A 20,009-nucleotide genomic window follows, 5' to 3' on the forward strand; every position below is an offset into this window, starting at 1 on the left:
CCCCGCGGCTTGTCAGAAGGACAGTCAAAACTTGGTGGTGTGATCTAGGCATTGTTTTTTTTTTCCTGAGGCCAAGAGAATTAATTGCCAAGAGGAAGCTCAGAGCAGACACCAGTCAGAGGGGTCAGGGGCTTAGTTACATCCTAGATATTGAGGAGGGGTCATGGTTCTGTAAGAGGATGGGAGAGAGAATCCTGACGAGGGCCTTCAAAAGTGGTGTGTAGACACTGTCCCCTTTGCTCTCAGCAAGCATGTTGCAGAAGGCTGAGTGCAGAGGGGTTCCCTGTGCCCACTTAGGGGGTTCTGCAGCTCACTTTCCTCAGGCCCCAGAGAATCTGAGCTCCACCAGGATCTGGGATTGCTGTGGACCAGCAGAGGCAATGCCCACATCTCTGAAGTGCATAAGGCCCAGGATTCCTGGATGGCACCAAAAACTAGGGAAAGGCTTACCAAAATGTGACTGCCCTTGAATTTACCCCAGCAGCAGTAAAGGGCGACCAAGCCAGTTATTTGATATGGAAAAACAAAGAATTATGTCAGCCTTGCAATGAAGTGTCCTGTAGCAAATTCACACCCGTTAACTGATGCACATATAAATAAATAATCAGTATAGGCTTTGATAACTGCAACAGGATCCTAGAAGAAGGAAGGATTCATTCTTTCTGGAGAAGGGTTCATAGAAGAGGTGACTGCTGACCTGGGCTTGCCTCAAAGGAGGGGTTTGCAGGGAGACGGGAACACCAGAGTAGGGATTCCTGGTGAGCAGACAGGCATGCTCATCACTTCATCTGGCTCCTGAGTTCCACACCATCTGGGGCCGTCTGGATACACACAGAGCTGGCATATGGTGAAGGAATGAACTACACGGTATTGGCCACTGGCAAAAAGGGAGTCAGACAAGAAAAATAAAACCCAACAACAGAATAGAGGAGACATAAGAAGCATCAGTTGGAAGATTCCCACTGGCACACCACCTCCACTGGTCCTATGAATGCAGCACCCACTCTCCTACACATTTCCTGAAGGTACCTTTAAGCCGTGCCTTCCATCCTAGAGGTATATGAGCCCAGAGGGGCCAAGGGACTTCATATATGTGCATATGGTCATGGGGATCACGTTTCTGAAAGCGTAACTACTTCCTTGCCTCCCTTGTGCCCCATAATATCAGAAACCTCAAATTAAAGCATTTTCCAGTGGGACAACAGGTCAGTAAGTACAGATCTACCTTGACTTACAACGGGGTTGCATCTTGATAAACCCATCATAAGTTGAAAATATTTTAAGTCGAAAATGCACTGAATACAACCTAACCTACCAAACATCAAAGCTTAACCTTGCCTACCTTGAATGTGCTTAGAAGCCGTGCATCAGCCTACAGTTGGGCAAAATCATCTAACACAAAACACTTTATAATGAAGTGTTGAATATCTCATGTAACTTATTGTGACACTGTACTGAAAGTAAAAAACAGAATGGTGGTATCAGTTGTTTATCCTTGTCGTGATCATGTGGCTGACTGGGGGCTGTGCTCACAGTTGCTGCCCGGCATCACGAGAGTATGGTACCACATATTGCTAGCTTGGGAAAAGATAAAAATGCCAACTTTGAAGTACAGTTTCTTCTGAATGCATATTGTTTTCACAGCATCACGATGTCAAAAAATCATAGGTTGAACCATCTTAAATTGGGGACCATCTGTATTGGTTTATGCCCTGTTTCTGCTAGGTGCCTGGAGCAGCAACAAGAACAATCCACTCACTCAGTTGACAATTTAGAGCCAATGTGAGTGTGGAAAATAAATTCCAGTCTGTGCTGTGCCAATAAGTAGGTCTGTGAGTTTGGCTATACAAGCAGACCTCGTTTTATTGCACTTCACAGATATGATGTTTTTTTTACAAATTGAAGGTTTGCAGCAACTCTGTAGTGAGCAAGTTTATTGACGTCATTTTTCCAATAGCATTTGCTCACTTCATGCCTCTGTGTCACATTTTGGTAATTCTCATAATATTTCAAACTGTTTCATTAAAATTATGTTCTTTATGGCGATCTATGGCTGATCTTTGACATCACTATTATGGTTGTTCTGGGACACCACAGACCACACCCATATAAGATGGCAGACTTAATCAGTAAAGGTTCTATGTTCTGACTGCTCCACTGACTGGCTGTTCCCCTGTCTCTCTCCCTCTCCTAGGGCCTCCCTACTCACCAAGACACAACAGTATTGAAATTAGACCAATTAATACCCTCCAGTGGCCTCTAAGTGCTCAAGTGAAAGGAAGAATTGTACATATCTCATTTTAATCAAACGCTAAAAATGATTAAGCATAGTGAGGAAGACATGTTGAAAACCAAGACAGACCAATAGCTAGAACTCTTGCACCAAACAGTTAACCAAGTTGTGAATTCAAAAGAAAAGTTCTTGAAGGAAATTGAAAGTGCTACTCCAGTCAACACATGGATGATAAGAACATGAAACAGCCTTCTTATTGATATGGAGAAAATTTTCGTGGTCTGGATAGAATATAAAACCAGCCACAACATTCCCTTAAGCCAAAGTCTAATCCAGAGGAAGACCCTAACTCTCTTCAATTTTGTGAAGGCTGAGAGAGATGAGGAAGCTGCAAAAGAAATGTCTGAAGCTAGCAGAAGTTGGTTCATGAGGTTTAAGGAAAGAAGCCATCTCCATAACAGAGGTGCAAGGTGAAGCAGCAAGTGCTGATGTAGAAGCTGCAGCAAGTTATCCAGAAGATCTAGCTAAGATAATCAATGAAGGTGGCTACACTATACAAAAGATTTTCAATGTAGATGAAACAGCATTCTGTTGGAAGAAGATGCCATCCAGGACTTCCATAGCTAGAGAGGAGAACTCAATGCCTGGCTTCCAAGCTTCAAAGGACAGGCTGACTGTCTTGTTAGGGGCTAATGCAGCTGGTGACTTGAAGTTGAAGCCAATGCCATTTGCCATTCTGAAAATCCTGGGGCCCTAAGAATTATGCTAAATCTGCTCTTCCTATGCTCTCAATGAAACAACAAAGCCTGGATGACAGCACATCTGTTTACAACATGGTTTACTGAATATTTTAAGCCCACTGTTGAGACATACTGCTCAGGAAAAAAAAAAAAGTCCCTTTCAAAATGTTACTGCTCATTGACAATGCACCTAGTCACCCAAGAGCTCTGATGGAGGTGGACAGTGAGATTAATGTTGTTTTCATGCCTGCTAACACAACATTCATTCTGTGGCCCATGAATCAAAGAGTACTTTCAACTTTAATGTCATTATTGAAGAAATACATTTTACAAGGCTGCAGCTACCATAGATAATGATTCCTCTGATGGACCTGGACAGAGTAAATTGAAACCTTCTAGAAAGGATTCACCATTCTAGATGCTATTAAGAACACTTGTGATTCATGGGAAGAGGTCAAAATATCAACATTAACAAAAATTTGACAGAAGTTGATTCCATCTCTGATGAATGACTTTGAGGGGTTCAAGTCTTCAGTGGAGGAAGTAACTGCAGATTACTTAGAAAGAGAACTAGACTTAGAACTTGAGCCTGAAGATGTGACTGAATTGCTGCAATATCATGGTAAAACTTTAATGGATGAGGAGTTGCTTCTTATGAATGAGCAAAGTAAGTGGTTTCTTGAGATGCAATCTACTCCTGGTGAAGATGCTGTGAAGATTGTTGAAATGACAACAAAGGGTTTAGAATGTTGAATAAACTTAGTTGATAAAGCAGTGGCAGGGTTTGAGAGGATTGACTCCAATTTTGAAAGAAGTTCTAATGTGGGAAAAATGCTATTACACAGCATGGCATGCTACAGAGAATTTATCCCACGAAGGCAAAATACTCATCACCACATTAACAGGCAAATAAAAAATATCATGTCAACAAAATATACTGACATAATAAAATTCAGTGTGTTGTGTAAAATCCAATGCTCATTCAGGACTAAAAGATAACAAACCTAGGTTTGAAGAAAACTATCTTAACCTTATCAAGTGTGCCTTATAAAAGCCTACAGCAAGTGTCATGTTTTTGTTCTGAATACATTTTTATTTTTAGAATAATTTTAGCTTTACAAAAAAATCTGTGGAGATGTTCAGAGAATTCTTATATACTCAATACCCAGGATCCACTATTGTTAACATCTAACATCAGTATGTTATATTTTTCCAACTAAAGAAAGAATATGAATACATTATTATTAACTAAAGACCACACTTTATTCAGATTTTCTTAGTTTTTGCCCACTATCTTTCTGTTCCAGGATCCCATCCAGGACACCACATCACATTAGATATCATGTCTCCTTGGGCTCCTCTTGGCTGTGATAGATTCTCAGCTATGCCAGTTTATTGATAATCTTGATAGTTTTGAGGAGTACCTGTCAGGTATTTTGTAGAAAGTCCTTCAGTGTGGGTTTATCAGATGTTTACTCAGGATTAGACTGAGGTTGTGTGTTTTGGGGAAGAAGACCACAAAGGTAAAGTGCCATTCTCATCACATCATATCAAGGGTACATACTGTTAACATGACTTATCACTGCTGATGTTGACCTTGATCAATTGTGTTGAGGTAATGTTTCTCAGATTTCTCCTTTGTGAAGTTCCTCTTTTTTTTTATTGTGAACTGATATATGTCAGGGATAGTATAGGTATTCTTTAATTTTATTTTATATTAATTTGGGGCCATGCCACACAGCATGCAGCATCTTAGTTCTCTGACCAGGGATCAAACCCATGCCCCCTGCAGTGGAAGTGTGGAGTCTTAACCACTGGACCACCAGGGAAGTACCCTGAAGCTCCTCTTTTTTACCTCCTTCTCTGTCCTGTGGTCTTTGGAAGGAAGGCAAAATGTGCAGCTCACATTTAAGGAGTGGGGAGTTATACTCTATCTACTAAAATATTTACATACATTTTAAATACTCCTTAAAGTATTTACATAAATTATCTCAACTTATTCTTCTTGGGAGATTCATCTGTCTTCCCACATTTATGAATTCAATAATTTATATCAGTGTAGATTCATGGACATTTACTTTCTACTTTGGGTTCTAATTCCCTGACTTTATTTTATTGCCCATATTCTTCCAGCTTTGGTCATTGGGAGCTCTTTCAGTTGGCTCCTGTGTTGCTTTGATACCCTCCCTTGTGGGTTGTCTTTGAGCACCTGCATTCTTTCTAGCACTACGAGATTCTCCAGACTTGTAATATTTCTGGCCCCAGTCCTAGAATCAGCCATTTCTCCAAGGATCCCTAGTTCCTTTGGTTTGAAAATGGTATTAGAAGTGAACATCTGAATCCTGGGTGTGCTTGTTGCTACTGGGGGAGATTGCTTCTAGGACCTCTGGAGTTTTCAGAGGAAGGAGATATATGTTTATCTAACCCATGTATATATGCACAAACCCATCTATATCCATATTAAACTCCACATAAGTCCACACTGAATTCTCCAACTATAATGCAACATGGATCATCTTAGCCCCCTCCCCCTTGCTTGTGGGTAACCCCCATCTCCTACAGTGAGAAACCTGTCTCATACCATTACATCTATTTACTTACTGGTTGAACTTCAGTATGCATCTATAAAGGTTTCAGAATTCTTTTTTTTTAACATCTTTATTGGAGTATAATTTCTTTACAATGGTGTGTTAATTCCTGCTTTATAACAAAGTGAATCAGTTATATATATACATATGTTCCCATATCTCTTCCCTCTTGCATCTCCCTCCCTCCCACCCTCCCTATCCCACCCCTCTAGGTGGTCACAAAGCAACAAGCTGATCTCCCTCTTTTTAACCTGTACCCTTAGGGGATGTACGTGTGCTTTGCCGAATGGAGTACAGTGCTTATGTAGTCTTTTTTGCCTTTAAGTCTCATTCATTTCCAAAGTTACTTAGGTCAGTACATTTTCCCTCATCCCCTTCACTGAGGTTATTTTAGATATTTCTGACACTGTTAGATACTGTTAGATATTTTTGTCACAGTCAACATTCCATCATGGGATTCCCCTGAATCCCAAAGTGATTTTTTTAAAATTTTGCATCAAGTGAAGCTCATTCTTTTTGCTATAAAGTTCTGTGGATTTTTAAAAAGCATAATGTCATATTGATTTTGGAAGCATGCAGCAGTAAGCGGCAGCTTGCAGCAAGCAGCAGCAAGCAGTAGCTGGAAGCAAGATCTTATTTCCTGGACCGGGAGTCCTAACTGCTAGACCACAGAGGCCAGCTGCTAGGGCCTAAACCCCCAGTTCTTGCCTGCCTTGTCAAGAATGAATTCAGGTGAGGAGGCAGAAGGTAAAGAGAAAAGTAAACATTTACTGGAAAAACAAAGTACATGTGGAAAGATGCATGGGCAAACTCAGAGAGATAGCCGTGCCTTTGGGAAGTTTAAATCCCTTATAAGGGGGCAGCCTTCTGGGTCTTTGTCTTCTTCTGGGCCAACCGTACTTTTTTTTTTTTTTTTTTTTGGTACGTGGGCCTCTCACCACTGTGGCCTCTCCTGTTGCGGAGCACAGGCTCCGGACGCGCAGGCCCAGCGGCCATGGCTCACGGGCCCAGCCGCTCCGCGGCATGTGGGATCCCCCCGGACCAGGGCACGAACCCGTGTCCCCTGCATCAGCAGGCAGACTCTCAACCACTGCACCACCAGGGAAGACCCCAACCGTATTATTTTGACCTCATGGCTAATTTGTCTCTGGACTCTCCCCTGGGTGCTCACGCAACCCTCAGTCAAGATGGATTTCATCGCAAAGGCCTCTGGGAGGGACGATGGCAAGACTTATTATGGTCTAGCATCCCCTGCCTTTTTGACCCCGTGAAGCCTTTTGTGCATGTGTAGTGTCTCTCTTGCCCCAAGGTTGGGAAATGTATGACCTCTTGATCTTTTAACAGCATTTAGCTCCTCTCTGTCCCGGCCATAAAAGTATCAAATGTCCAGTTATCTACCCTATTCCTGTTGTTGTTTCTTAATCGAAGTGCAGATCTCGAAATATAGACAGGAATCCGGTCATAAATATGTAATCTGGACCCTGTTTGTCTCTTGCCTCAGGAAATGTAAACAGGGGGCTGATAATGAATGTCCGGCCTGGAGCCCATCTTCTTCTCACCCCAGGAAATGTGAACAAGAGGCCAGTTGTAACTGTCTAGACTGGAGCCCATCTATCTCCTGCCTCAATACCTCTACCATTAAAATATTATACAGGATAGTTTCTCTGTCCTATAAACTCCCCTGTGCTTCACCTATTTATCTCTCTCTTCCCAAATCCCTGGAAACCATGGATACATTTATCATCATTATAGTTTTGTCTTTTCCACAATGTCATATAAATGGAATCATGTAGTATGTAGCCTTTTAAGACTGGTTTCTTTCATGTAGCAATATACTTTTAAGATTCTTCCATGTTTTTGCATGGCTTGATAACTTATTTCTTTTCATTGCTGAATACTATTCCATTCCAAAAATGTAACATAGTTTATTTACCCATTCATCTATTGAAGGGCATTTTGATTACTTCCAGTTTGGGGTAATTTTTTTTAAACTTTTTTGGTTTTTTGGGGTTTTTATTTTTTGTTTCGGCTGTGCTGGTTCTTAGTTGCGGGGCATGGGCTCTTCGTTGGGGCACGCAGCCTTCTCTCTAATTGTGGTATGCGGGTTTTCTTTCTCTAGTTGTGGTGCATGGGCTCCAGGGTGTGTGGGCTCTGTAGTTATGGTGCATGGGGTCCAGGGTGCATGGGCTCTGTAGTTTGCAGCACGTGGGCTCTTCTTGTTGAGGCGTCCGAGCTCGGTAGCTGTGTGCGCAGGCTTAGCTGCCCTGGCATGTGGGATCTTAGTTCCCCGACCAGGGATTGAAGCCGCATCCCCTGCATTAGAAGGCAGATTCTTTAGCACTGGAATGCCAGGGAAGTCCCTTGGGGTAATTATTAATAAAGCTGTAATTAACATTCAAGTGCAGATTTGTGTGTGTGTGTGAGTGTACATAAAGTTTCAAATCATTGGATAAATACCTAAAATGTGATTGACTATCATAGGATCAGACTATGTTTAGTGTGTTAGTTTCCTAGGGCTGACATAACAAAGAACCACAAACAGAATTGCTTAAACAATAAACATTTACTGTCTCACAGTTCTGGAGACTAACAGCCTGATTATCAGTGTTGGCAAGAGTTGGTTCCTTCTGAGAGCTGTGAGGGAGAATCTATTCTATTTCTCTCCTATATTCTGGTGGTTTGCTGGCAATCTTTGGCATTCCCTGGCATGTAGGAGCATGACCCTGATCTCTGCCTTTCTCCCTGCATGGTGGCCTGTCTCTGTGTACATGTCTCTGAATTTCCTTTTCTCAAGAACACTAATCATATTGGATTAGGGGCCCATCATACTCCAGTATATCTAATACTGGAGTATTATAGCTCCAGTATACAACTCCAGTATAACTATATATCTGCAATGACCCTATTTCCAAATAATGTCATATTCTGAGGCACTGGAGTTTAGGACTTCAACATGAGGTGGGGGCTGGAGGAATTCAACCCATAACATTTAGTTTTTTAAGAATTTGCCAGGAGGAACTCAGGGGAAGATGGCGGAATAGTAAGACGCGGAGATCACCTTCCTCCGCACAGATACACCAGAACGTTGTCTACACGTGAAACAACTCCCACAGAACACCTACTGAACGCTGGCAGAAGACCTCAGACCCCCCAAAAGGAGAGGGGATTAAGAGTGCTGCTTAAAGGAGCTCCAAAGACAGGCGCGAGCCGGAGCTAACAGCGCGGACCCCAGAGACAGGCGTGGGACGCTGGGGCTGCTGCTGCCGCCGCCAAGAGGCCTGTGTGCGAGTGCAGGTCACTGTCCACGCCCCCTTTCCAGGGAGCCTGTGCAGCCCGCCGCTGCCGGGGTCCCGGGATCCAGGGACAGCTTCCCCGGGAGAACGCACAGCATGCCTCAGGCTGTTGCAATGTCACACCGGCCTCTGCCGCTGCAGTCTTGCCCCGCATTCCCTACCCCTCCCTCCCCCCGGCCTGAGTGAGCCAGAGTCCCCGAAGCAGCTGCTCCTTTAACCCCATCCTGTCTGGGCGAAGAACAGACGCCCTTCGGCGACGTACACGCAGAGGCGGGGCCAAATGCAAAGCTGAGACCCGGGAGCTGTGAGAATAAATAAGAGAAAGGGAAATCTCTCCCAGCAGACTCAGGAGCAGCGGATTAAAGCTCCACAATCAACTTGATGTACCCTGCATCTGTGGAATACATGAATAGACAACGAATCATTCCAAATTGAGGAGCCGTGTGGATGAAAGGCTCTTGGTGCTGCAGCCAGGAGTCAGTGCTGTGCCTCTGAGGTTGGAGAGCCAACTTCAGGACACTGGTCCACAAGAGACCTCCCAGCTCCACATAATATCAAATGGCGAAAATCTCCCAGAGATCTCCATCTCAACACCAGCACCGAGCTTCACTCAACATCCAGCGAGCTACAGTGCTGGACACGCTATGCCAAACAACTAGCAAGACAGAAACACAACCCCACCCATTAGCAGAGAGGCTGCCTAACATCATAATAAGACCACAGACACCCCAAAACACACCACTAGACGTGGAACTGTCCACCAGAAAGACAAGATCGAGCCTCATCCACCAGAACACAGGCACGAGTCCCCTCCACCAGGAAGCCTACACAACCCACTGAAACAACCTTAGCCACTGGGGACAGACACCAAAAACAATGGGAATTACGAACCTGCAGCCTGTGAAAAGGAGACACCAAACACAGTAAGATAAGCAAAATTAGAAGAAAGAAAAACACACAGCACGTGAAGGAGCAAGATAAAAAACCACCAGACCTAACAAATGAAGAGGAAATAGGCAGTCTACCTGAAAAAGAACTCAGAATAATGATAGTAAAGATGATCCAAAATCTTGGAAATAGATTAGACAAAATGCAAGAAACATTTAACAAGGACCTAGAAGAACTAAAGATGAATCAAGCAACAATGAGCAACACAATAAATGAAATTAAAAATACTCTAGAAGGGATCAATAGCAGAATAACTGAGGCAGAAGAACGGATAAGTGACCTGAAAGAGAAAACAGTGGAAAAAAACTGCTGCAGAGCAGAATAAAGAAAAAAGAATGAAAAGAACGGAGGACAGTCTCAGAGACCTCTGGGACAACATTAAACGCACCAACATTCGAATTATAGGGGTTCCAGAAGAAGAAGAGAAGAAGAAAGGGACTGAGAAAATATGTGAAGAGATTACAGTTGAAAATTTCCCTAATATGGGAAAGGAAATAGTTAATCAAGTCCAGGACACACAGAGAGTCCCATACAGGATAAATCCAAGGAGAAATATGCCAAGACACATATTAATCAAACTGTCAAAAATTGAACACAAAGAAAACATATTAAAAGCAGCAAGGGAAAAACAACAAATAACACACAAGGGAATCCCCATAAGGTTAACAGCTGATCTTTCAGAAACTCTACAAGCCAGAAGGGACTGGCAGGACATATATAAAGCGATGAAGGAGAAAAATCTGAAACCAAGATGACTCTACCCAGCAAGGATCTCATTCAGATTTGATGGAGAAATTAAAAGGTTTACAGACAAGCAAAAGCTGAGAGACTTCAGCACCACCAAACCAGCTTTACAACAAATGCTAAAGGAACTTTCCTAGGCAAGAAACACAACACAAGGAAAATACCTACAATAACGAACCCAAAACAGTTAAGAAAATGGGAGTAGGAACATACATATTGATAATTACCTTAAATGTAAATGGACTAAATGCTCCCACCAAAAGACACAGATTTGCTTAATGGTTACAAAAACAAGACCCATATATATGCTGTCTACAAGAGACCCACTTCAGACCTAGAGACACATACAGACTGAAAGTAAGGGGATGGAAAAAGATACTCCATGCAAATGGAAATCAAAAGAAAGCTGGAGTAGCAATTCTCATATCAGATAAAATAGACTTTAAAATAAAGACTAGTAGAAGAGACAAAGAAGCACACTACATAATGATCAAGGGATCGATCCAAGAAGAAGATATAAAAATTGTAAATATTTCTGCACCCAACATAGGAGCACCTCAATACATAAGGCAAATACTAACAGCCATAAAGGGGAAATCGACAGTAACACATTCATAGTAGGGGAATTTAACACCCCACTTTCACCAATGGACCGATCATTCAAAATGAAAATAAATAAAGAAACACAAGCTTTAAATGATACATTAAACAAGATGGACTTAATTGATATTTATAGGACATCCCATCCAAAAACAACAGAATACACATTTTTCTCAAGTGCTCATGGAACATTCTCCAGGAGAGATCATATCTTGGGTCACAAATCAAGCCTTGGTAAATTTAAGAAAATTGAAATTGTATCAAGTATCTTTTCTGACAACAATGCTATGAGACTAGATATCAATTACCGAAAACATCTGTAAAAAATACAAACACATGGAGGCTAAACAATACACTACTTAATAACGAAGTGATCACTGAAGAAATCAAAGAGGAAATAAAAAAATACCTAGAAACAAATGACAATGGAGACACGATGACCCAAAACCTATGGGATGCAGCAAAAGAAGTTCTAAGAGGGAAGGTTATAGCAATACAATCCCACCTTAAGAAACAGGAAACACCTCGAGTAAACCTTGCACCTAAAGCAATTAGAGAGAGAAGAACAAAAAAACCCCAAAGTTAGCAGAAGGAAAGAAATCATAAAGATCAGATCAGAAATAAATGAAAAAGAAATGAAGGAAATGATAGCAAAGATCACTAAAACTAAAAGGTGTCTCTTTGAGAAGATAAACAAAATTGATAAACTATTAGCCAGACTCATCAAGAAAAAAAGGGAGAAGACGCAATAGAATTAGAAATGAAAAAGGAGAAGTAACAACTGACACTGCAGAAATACAAAAGATCATGAGAGATTACTACAAGCAACTCTATGCCAATAAAATGGACAACCTGAAGGAAATGAACAAATTCTTAGAAATGCACAACCTGCCAAGACTGACTCAGGAAAAAATAGAAAATATGAACAGACCAATCACAAGCACTGAAATTGAAACTGTGATTAAAAATCTTCCAACAAACAAAGCCCAGGACCAGATGGCTTCATAGGCGAATTCTATGAAACATTTAGAGAAGAGATAACACCTATCCTTCTCAAACTCTTCCAAACAATATCAGAGGAAGGAACACTCCCAAACTCATTCTACGAGGCCACCATCACCTTGATACCAAAACCAGACAAGGATGGCATAAAGAAAGAAAACTACAGGCCAATATCACTGATAAACATAGATTCAAAAATCCTCAACAAAATACTAGCAAACAGAATCCAACAGCACATTAAAAGGATCATACAACATGATCAAGTGGGGTTTATTCCAGGAATGCAAGGATTCTTCAATATATGCAAATCAATCAATGTGATACACCATATTAACAAATTGAAGGAGAAAAACCATATGATCATCTCAATAGATGCAGAGAAAGCTTTCGACAAAATTCAACACCAATTTATGATAAAAACCCTGCAGAAAGTAGGCATAGAGGGAACTTTCCTCAACATAATAAAAGCCATATATGACAAACCCACAGCCAGCATCATCCTCAATGGTGAAAAACTGAAACCATTTCCACTAAGATCAGGAACAAGACAAGGTTGCCCACCCTCACCACTCTTATTCAACATAGTTTTGGAAGTTTTAGCCACAGCAATCAGAGAAGAAAAGGAAATAAAAGGAATCCAAATCGGAAAAGAAGAAGTAAAGCTGTCACTGTTTGCAGATGACATGATACTATACATAGAGAATCCTAAAGATGCTACCAGAAAACTACTAGAGCCAATCAATGAATTTGGTAAAGTAGCAGGATACAAGATTAATGCACAGAAATCTCTGGCATTCCTGTACACTAATGATGAAAAATCTGAAAGTGAAATCAAGAAAACACTCGCATTTACCATTGCAACAAAAAGAATAAAATATCTAGGAATAAACCTACCTAAGGAGACAAAGGACCTGTATGCAGAAAATTATAAGACACTGATGAAAGAAATTAAAGATGATACAAATAGATGGAGAGATATACCATGTTCCTGGATTGGAAGAATCAATGTGAAAATGACTCTACTCCCCAAAGCAATCTACAGATTCAATGCAATCCCTATCAAACTACCACTGGCATTTTTCACAGAACTAGAACAAAAAATTTCACAATTTGTATGGAAAAACAAAGGACCCCAAATAGCCAAAGCAATCTTGAGAACAATAAATGGAGCTGGAGGAATCAGGCTCCCTGACTTCAGACTATACTACAAAGCTACAGTAATCAAGAGAGTATGGTACTGGCACAAAAACAGAAAGATAGATCAATGGAACACAATAGAAAGCCCAGAGATAAACCCACACACATATGTTCAACTTATCTTTGATAAAGGAGGTAGGAATGTACAGTGGAGAAAGGACAGTCTCTTCAATAAGTGGTGCTGGGAAAACTGGACAGGGACATGTAAAAGTATGAGATTTGATCACTCCCTAACACCATACACAAAAATAAGCTCAAAATGGATTAAAGACCTAAATGTAAGGCCAGAAACTATCAGACTCTTAGAGGAAAACATAGGCAGAACACTCTATGACATAAATCACAGCAAGATCCTTTTTGACCCACCTCCTATAGAAATGGAAATAAAAATAAAAATAAACAGATGGAACCTCATGAAACTTCAAACTTTTGCACAGCAAAGGAAACCATAAACAAGACCAAAAGACAACCCTCAGAATGGGAAAAACTATTTGCAAATGAAGCAACTGACAAGGGATTAATCTCCAAAATTTATAAGCAGCTCATGCAGTTAAATAACAAAAAAATAAACAACCCAATCCAAAAATGGGCAGAAGAGCTAAATAGACATTTCTCCAAAGAAGATATACAGACTGCCAACAAACACATGAAAGAATGCTCAACATCATTAATTATTAGAGAAATGCAAATCAAAACTACAATGAGATATCATCTCACACTGGTCAGAATGGCCATCATCAAAAAATCTAGAAACAATAAATGCTGGAGAGGGTGTGGAGAAAAGGGAACACTCTTGCACTGCTGTTGGGAATGTTAATTGGTACAGCCACTATGGAGAACAGTATGGAGGTTCCTTAAAAAACTACAAAAAAAAAATACCATATGACCCAGCAATCTCACTACTAGGCATATACCCTGAGAAAACCATAATTCAAAAAGTGTCATGTACCAAAATGTTCATTGCAGCTCTATTTACAATAGCCAGGAGATGGAAACAACCTAAGTGTCCATCATCTGATGAATGGATAAAGAAGATGTGGCACACATATACAATGGAATATTACTCAGCCTTAAAAAGAAACGACATTGAGCTATTTGTAATGAGGTGGATAGACCTAGAGTCTGTCATACAGAGTGAAGTAAGTCAGAAAGAGAAAGACAAATACCGTATGCTAACACATATATATGGAATTTAAGAAAAAAATGTCATGAAGAACCTAGGGGTAAAACAGCAATAAAGACACAGACCTACTTGAGAATGGACTTGAGGATATGGGGAGGGGGAAGGATAAGCTGTGACAAAGCGAGAGAGAGGCATGGACATATATACACTACCAAACGTAAGGTAGATAGCTAGTGGGATGTAGCCACATAGCACAGGGAGATCAGCTCGGTGCTTTGTGACCGACTGGAGGGGTGGGACAGGGAGGGTGGGAGGGAGGGAGACTCAAGAGGGAAGGATATGGGAACAGATGTATATGTATAACTGATTCACTTTGTTATAAAGCAGAAACTAATACACCATTGTGAAGCAATTATACTCCAATAAAGTTGTAAAATAAATAAATAAATAAATAATAAGATGTGGGCTGACCCCAAACAAATTAATTTAAATAAATAAATAAATAAATAAATAAATTCAACCAGATCCAATTGGCAAAAAAATAAATAAATAATTTGCCAAATTACCTTCTCAAGTGGCTGTACCATTTTGCATTCTCATACAGAAATTAGAAGAGTCCCTGTTGCATTCTATCCTTACCAGCAATTGGTATTAACCATTTTTTGTAAATATGCCATTCTAAGAGTGGTGCTTCATTGTTGTTTTAATTTGTCTTTTTCTAATGACAAATGATGTTAAGCCTCTCTTTATATGCCTATTTGCCATCTCTATATCTTGTTTGGTGAGGTGTCCGTTTAGATCTTTTGCCCATTTTTAAATTCAGTTTTTTGTTTGCTTAATGTTAAGCTTTAAATATCAATAGTCTTTGTATATTTTGCCTAGATGTCCCTTATCAGACATGTGATTTGTAAATGTTTTCTCCGTGTTGGTGGATTGTCTTTTCATTCACTTAACAATGTTCATTGCAGAGCACATCGTTTAATTTTAATAAGATCCAAATTATTAATGTTTTTTTTCATGAATTGAGCTTGTGGTGTGTATCTAAAAGAGACCAAATCTAAGGTCACATAGATTTTTTTCCTATAATTTTATAGTTTTCTCCTATAGTTTGCTGAGGTTTTATTTGGGATTACATTGAATCTATGGATCAAATTAGGAAGAATGGGTACCTTAAAAATATTGATTCTTCCAATTCATGAACATGGAATATTTCTGCATTTATTTAGACCTTCTTTGATTTCTCTCATTGATGTTCTATAGTTTTCTGCATAACATATTTTGTTAGATGTATACCAAAGCACATCATTTCTTTTGGTGCTGTTGTAAATGGTTTTGCTTTTTGAAATTTAAATTCCAATTCCTGGTATATAGGAAAGCAGTTTACTTTGGTATATAGACTTTACATCCTGCACTCTTGCTATACTCATTTCATTAGTTAACAAGTTTTGTGGGGGTGTTTTTTGTGTGTATGGATTCTTTGGTGTGTTCTACATAAACAGTCATATTATCTGAGAATAAAGATAGCTTTATTTTATCCTTTCCAATCTGTATACCATTTATTTCTTCTTCTTGTATTCCAGGATGATAATAAATAGAAGTGGTGAGAGTGGACATCCTTGTTGTCTTCCTGGTCTTACAGGAAAAGAGTTTAGTTCTCACCATTAAATATGATATTAGTTGTAGGTTTTTTATACATTCACTTGATTTGAGTATGAATGGGTATCTAATTTCATGAAACCCATTTTCTGCACTGATTGATTTTTTTCTTTTAATTTCTCTATTGTCTTATTAATTATACTATTTTGCATTTATTAAGTGTTTGCTCTAGGAATTACAATATGCTTCATTAACTTATGACTGTCTACTGTGGTTACTGTTGTACTACCTTCTGTAAAATGTAAAATCTTTTAACAGTAAAATTCTATTTAACCTCTCCTATTCTTTGTATAATTATTATCATATAGTTTACAACTACATGGGTAATAAACCCCACCTCATAATGTTATTAATTTTGTATTTAAACAGAGTTGAATTATTTTAAAAGATAAGATTAGTTTCTATAAAAGTACTGAATCACTATGCTGTACACCTGAAACTAATATAATATTGTAAATCAACTATACTTCAATAAAAAAAATAAGGTTAGGAAAAGGTAATTTTTTAGAATTAATGTTTACTATTTGTGGAGCTCATTATATTTTCATATCCAAGTTTCCATCTCATATCCTGCACCCTGTAGAACTTCCTTTTAGAACTTCTTCTTATAGAACAGATCTGCTGGCAACAAATGTGCTTATATATGTTAGTTTCCTTGCCACCATTCTACATACCACTGAGGCTCTGCTTATTTTGTTTACAATCTGTGTTCTCTCTGTTCTTGAGGTGGGATTACTTCTATTCATCTATCCTTAAATTCCATAATCCCTTCCTCTGGAGACTCCAATCTGGTGTTTAAGCCTATCTGGTGAAATTTTTCATATACTTTTACTTCTAGATTTTATATTTGTTAGTTTTTGTGGGTTTTTTTTTTTTTTTTTTTTTTTTTGCGGTATGCAGGCCTCTCACTGTTGTGGCCTCTCTCGTTGCGGAGCACAGGCTCCGGATGCGCAGGCTCAGCAGCCATGGCTCACGGGCCCAGCCGCTCTGCGGCATGTGGGATCTTCCCAGACCAGGGCACAAACCCGTGTCCCCTGCATTGGCAGGCGGACTCTCAATGACTGCGCCACCAGGGAAGCCCTGTTTTTGTGGTTTTAATTTCACTCCTGATGTTCCCAGTTTGATCATTCCTTGTGAACATATTTTTATTATGTTTTTAAAAAACTCAAAATAGTTGCTTTAATGTCTATGTCTGTTAATTCCTATATCTGGGTCATTGTGGATTCTGTTTCTATTGACTGTCTTTTTTTTCCCCTTAACTATGGGCCTCATTTTTTTCTGCTTCTTCACGTGTCTAGTCATTTTTTAATGTATGCTGAACATCATAGATGGTACATAGTAGGGAATGTTTTAAAGAGTACTGAGTCATGTTCTGGTAGGCAGTTATTAATAGGTACTGTTCTAGTCCTGCCCAACTTGGCTTTACACTTTTTTGGGTGTATTATTTTGGTTATAAACTTAGTCCAGGGCCTAGCCCTCACTCTAGGGTGTGATCTTTAATCCTAGGCCTTGGCTTTTCTGGTATCTTGAATGAATAACAGTGGTGCTCAGCAAGATATCTCCACTCTGGTTGGTCTAAAACACCAATATCACTTAGCACAATATTTGGCATCTCTATTCAGGTTTTATCCCCATAACAGGCAAGCTCTCTTAGGCCTTGTTGCAGGGGTGTGGCTTTTGCTTTTTTTATGCATGTGCAGCCCAGTTCTTGGCCAAAAGCTCATGGTTAATTCATAAATTTCTAAACCACCACCCTCTACATTACACCCTCCTCTTGGGTATCAACACAAATTCCAGCCACTTTTTTCAGCCTAGAAATCCTACCTTTGCCTCCTCAGCTCAGCAACACCAGTTTGCTCTGCTTGGGTGCCATCTCTCCACCCAAGGTCCCAAAATTTCCCTCAGGCAGAAAGCAAAGGGGAGGGCAGGGCTCCCTTTTTTCCTCTTCATTGTGGGATCACAGTCCTATACTGCCTGTTGTCAAACATCTAAAAAGAGTTGCCTGATATATTTCACCCAGTTTTATAGTTGTTTATGGTGGAAGGTACTCTTTCATGGCCTGAAGCAGATAACTTCCCTACCTATAACATTTAAAAGTATTTAATATTCTGTACTTTATTTTTCTTTCCTTTTCTTTTCTTTTTTATTGAAGTATAGTTGATTTACAATGTTGTGTTAGTTTCAGGGGTACAGCAAAGTGATTCAGTCATACATACATATATATCTATTTTTTCAGATTCTTTTCCCTTATAGGTTATTATAAAATATTAAGTATTGTTCCCTGCGATATACAGTAGGTCCTCATTGTTTATCTATTTTATATATCTGCTAATCCCAAACTCCTAGTTTATCCCTCTCCTTTCCCATTTGGTAACCATAAGTTTGTTTTCTATGTCTGTAGGTCTATTTCTGTTTTGTATATAAATTCACTTGCATCATTTTCTTGTAGACTCCACATATAAGCGATATCATATGATATTTATCTTTCTCCATCTGGCTTACTTCACTTAGTATGATAATCTCTAGGTCCATCTATGTTGCTGCAAATGGCATTATTTCATACTTTTTATGTCTGAGCAATATTCCATTGTACATATGTATACATATCCTTTATCCATTCATCTGTTGATGGACACTTAGGTTGCTTCCATGTCCTGGCTATTGTAAAGAGTGCTGCAATAAACATTGGGGTGCATGTATCTTTTTGAATTAGCATTTTCTCTGGATATAGTCCATACTTTAAGCATTATATGTGCCTTCCTTCAACATATACAAGGAGCTTTGGACACTTTAAATGTTTTTGCACCCAGTGAGTATTATATGTTATTATCATTGGAGATTTTGTTTCTTTCTTGCCATTTTACCCCTGAATTTAGGCATCATTATTATTGTTTAGATATTATTTTAATGTTATAGTTATAATCCATAAATGTTTGTTTATGTTTCTCCCTCATTTACTTTTTATTTTAAACATGCCATTCCTTTTTGCATCTCAGGCTGTCCTCTAGGATTATTTCACTTTTTTAGAAACCTTTCTATGATGTTACCACACTTAAGATCTGATCATTTAAAAATCATTCCATCTCTTGTTTTCTAAATATAATTTATTGGAGCTCCATTTTTAAGATAAACTTTTTTTGGAGGAAAACATAAGAAAGAAAAGGTACAAATCAAAAATTACAGCTCAGTTAATATATAAAATTAAAACACTTTGAAATTAGATCAAGATACAAAATATTAATGACAAGCAGAAAGATCCTCTCCAGTTTCTAGCCCCTCCCCACCAAAGTAATGATTAACCTGACTTCTAATACTAGAGATTAGGTTTGAATGTTTTTGTTCTCTTATGACTGGAATCTTACAGGATGTATTCTATTGGGTCTAGCTTCTTTCACTCAACATTATGTTTGAGACCCATCCATGTTGTTAGATGTTGTTTTAGTTTGTTCATTTTAATTGTCATAGAGTATCTGATTATAGTAGTATACCACAGTATCCACTATTGATGAAAATTGGGTTGTTTCCATTGTGAAGCTATTATGAATAATGCTGCCATGAATATTCTTGAACATATCTTTTGAGGGAAATGTGTACACATTTCCATTGGATATTGTGATAGTTGATTTTATGTGTCAACTTTACTGGGCCACAAGTGCCCAGAGTCTTGATATATTTCAAATATTATTCTGGGTATTTCTATGAGGGTGTTTTTTGGATGAGATTAAGATTTAAATTGGTAAACTGAGTGACACAGATTGTCCTCCATAACGTGAGTGACACTCATGCAATTAGTTGAAGGCCTGAGTAGGATAAAAAGGCTGATCCCCCACCCCCCCAGTAAGAGAGAATTCCTCCTGCCTGACTGCCTTCAAACTGGGACATTGG

The sequence above is a fragment of the Mesoplodon densirostris genome, chromosome 4 (assembly GCF_025265405.1).
Source record: "Mesoplodon densirostris isolate mMesDen1 chromosome 4, mMesDen1 primary haplotype, whole genome shotgun sequence".
Taxonomy (NCBI): domain Eukaryota; kingdom Metazoa; phylum Chordata; class Mammalia; order Artiodactyla; family Ziphiidae; genus Mesoplodon; species Mesoplodon densirostris.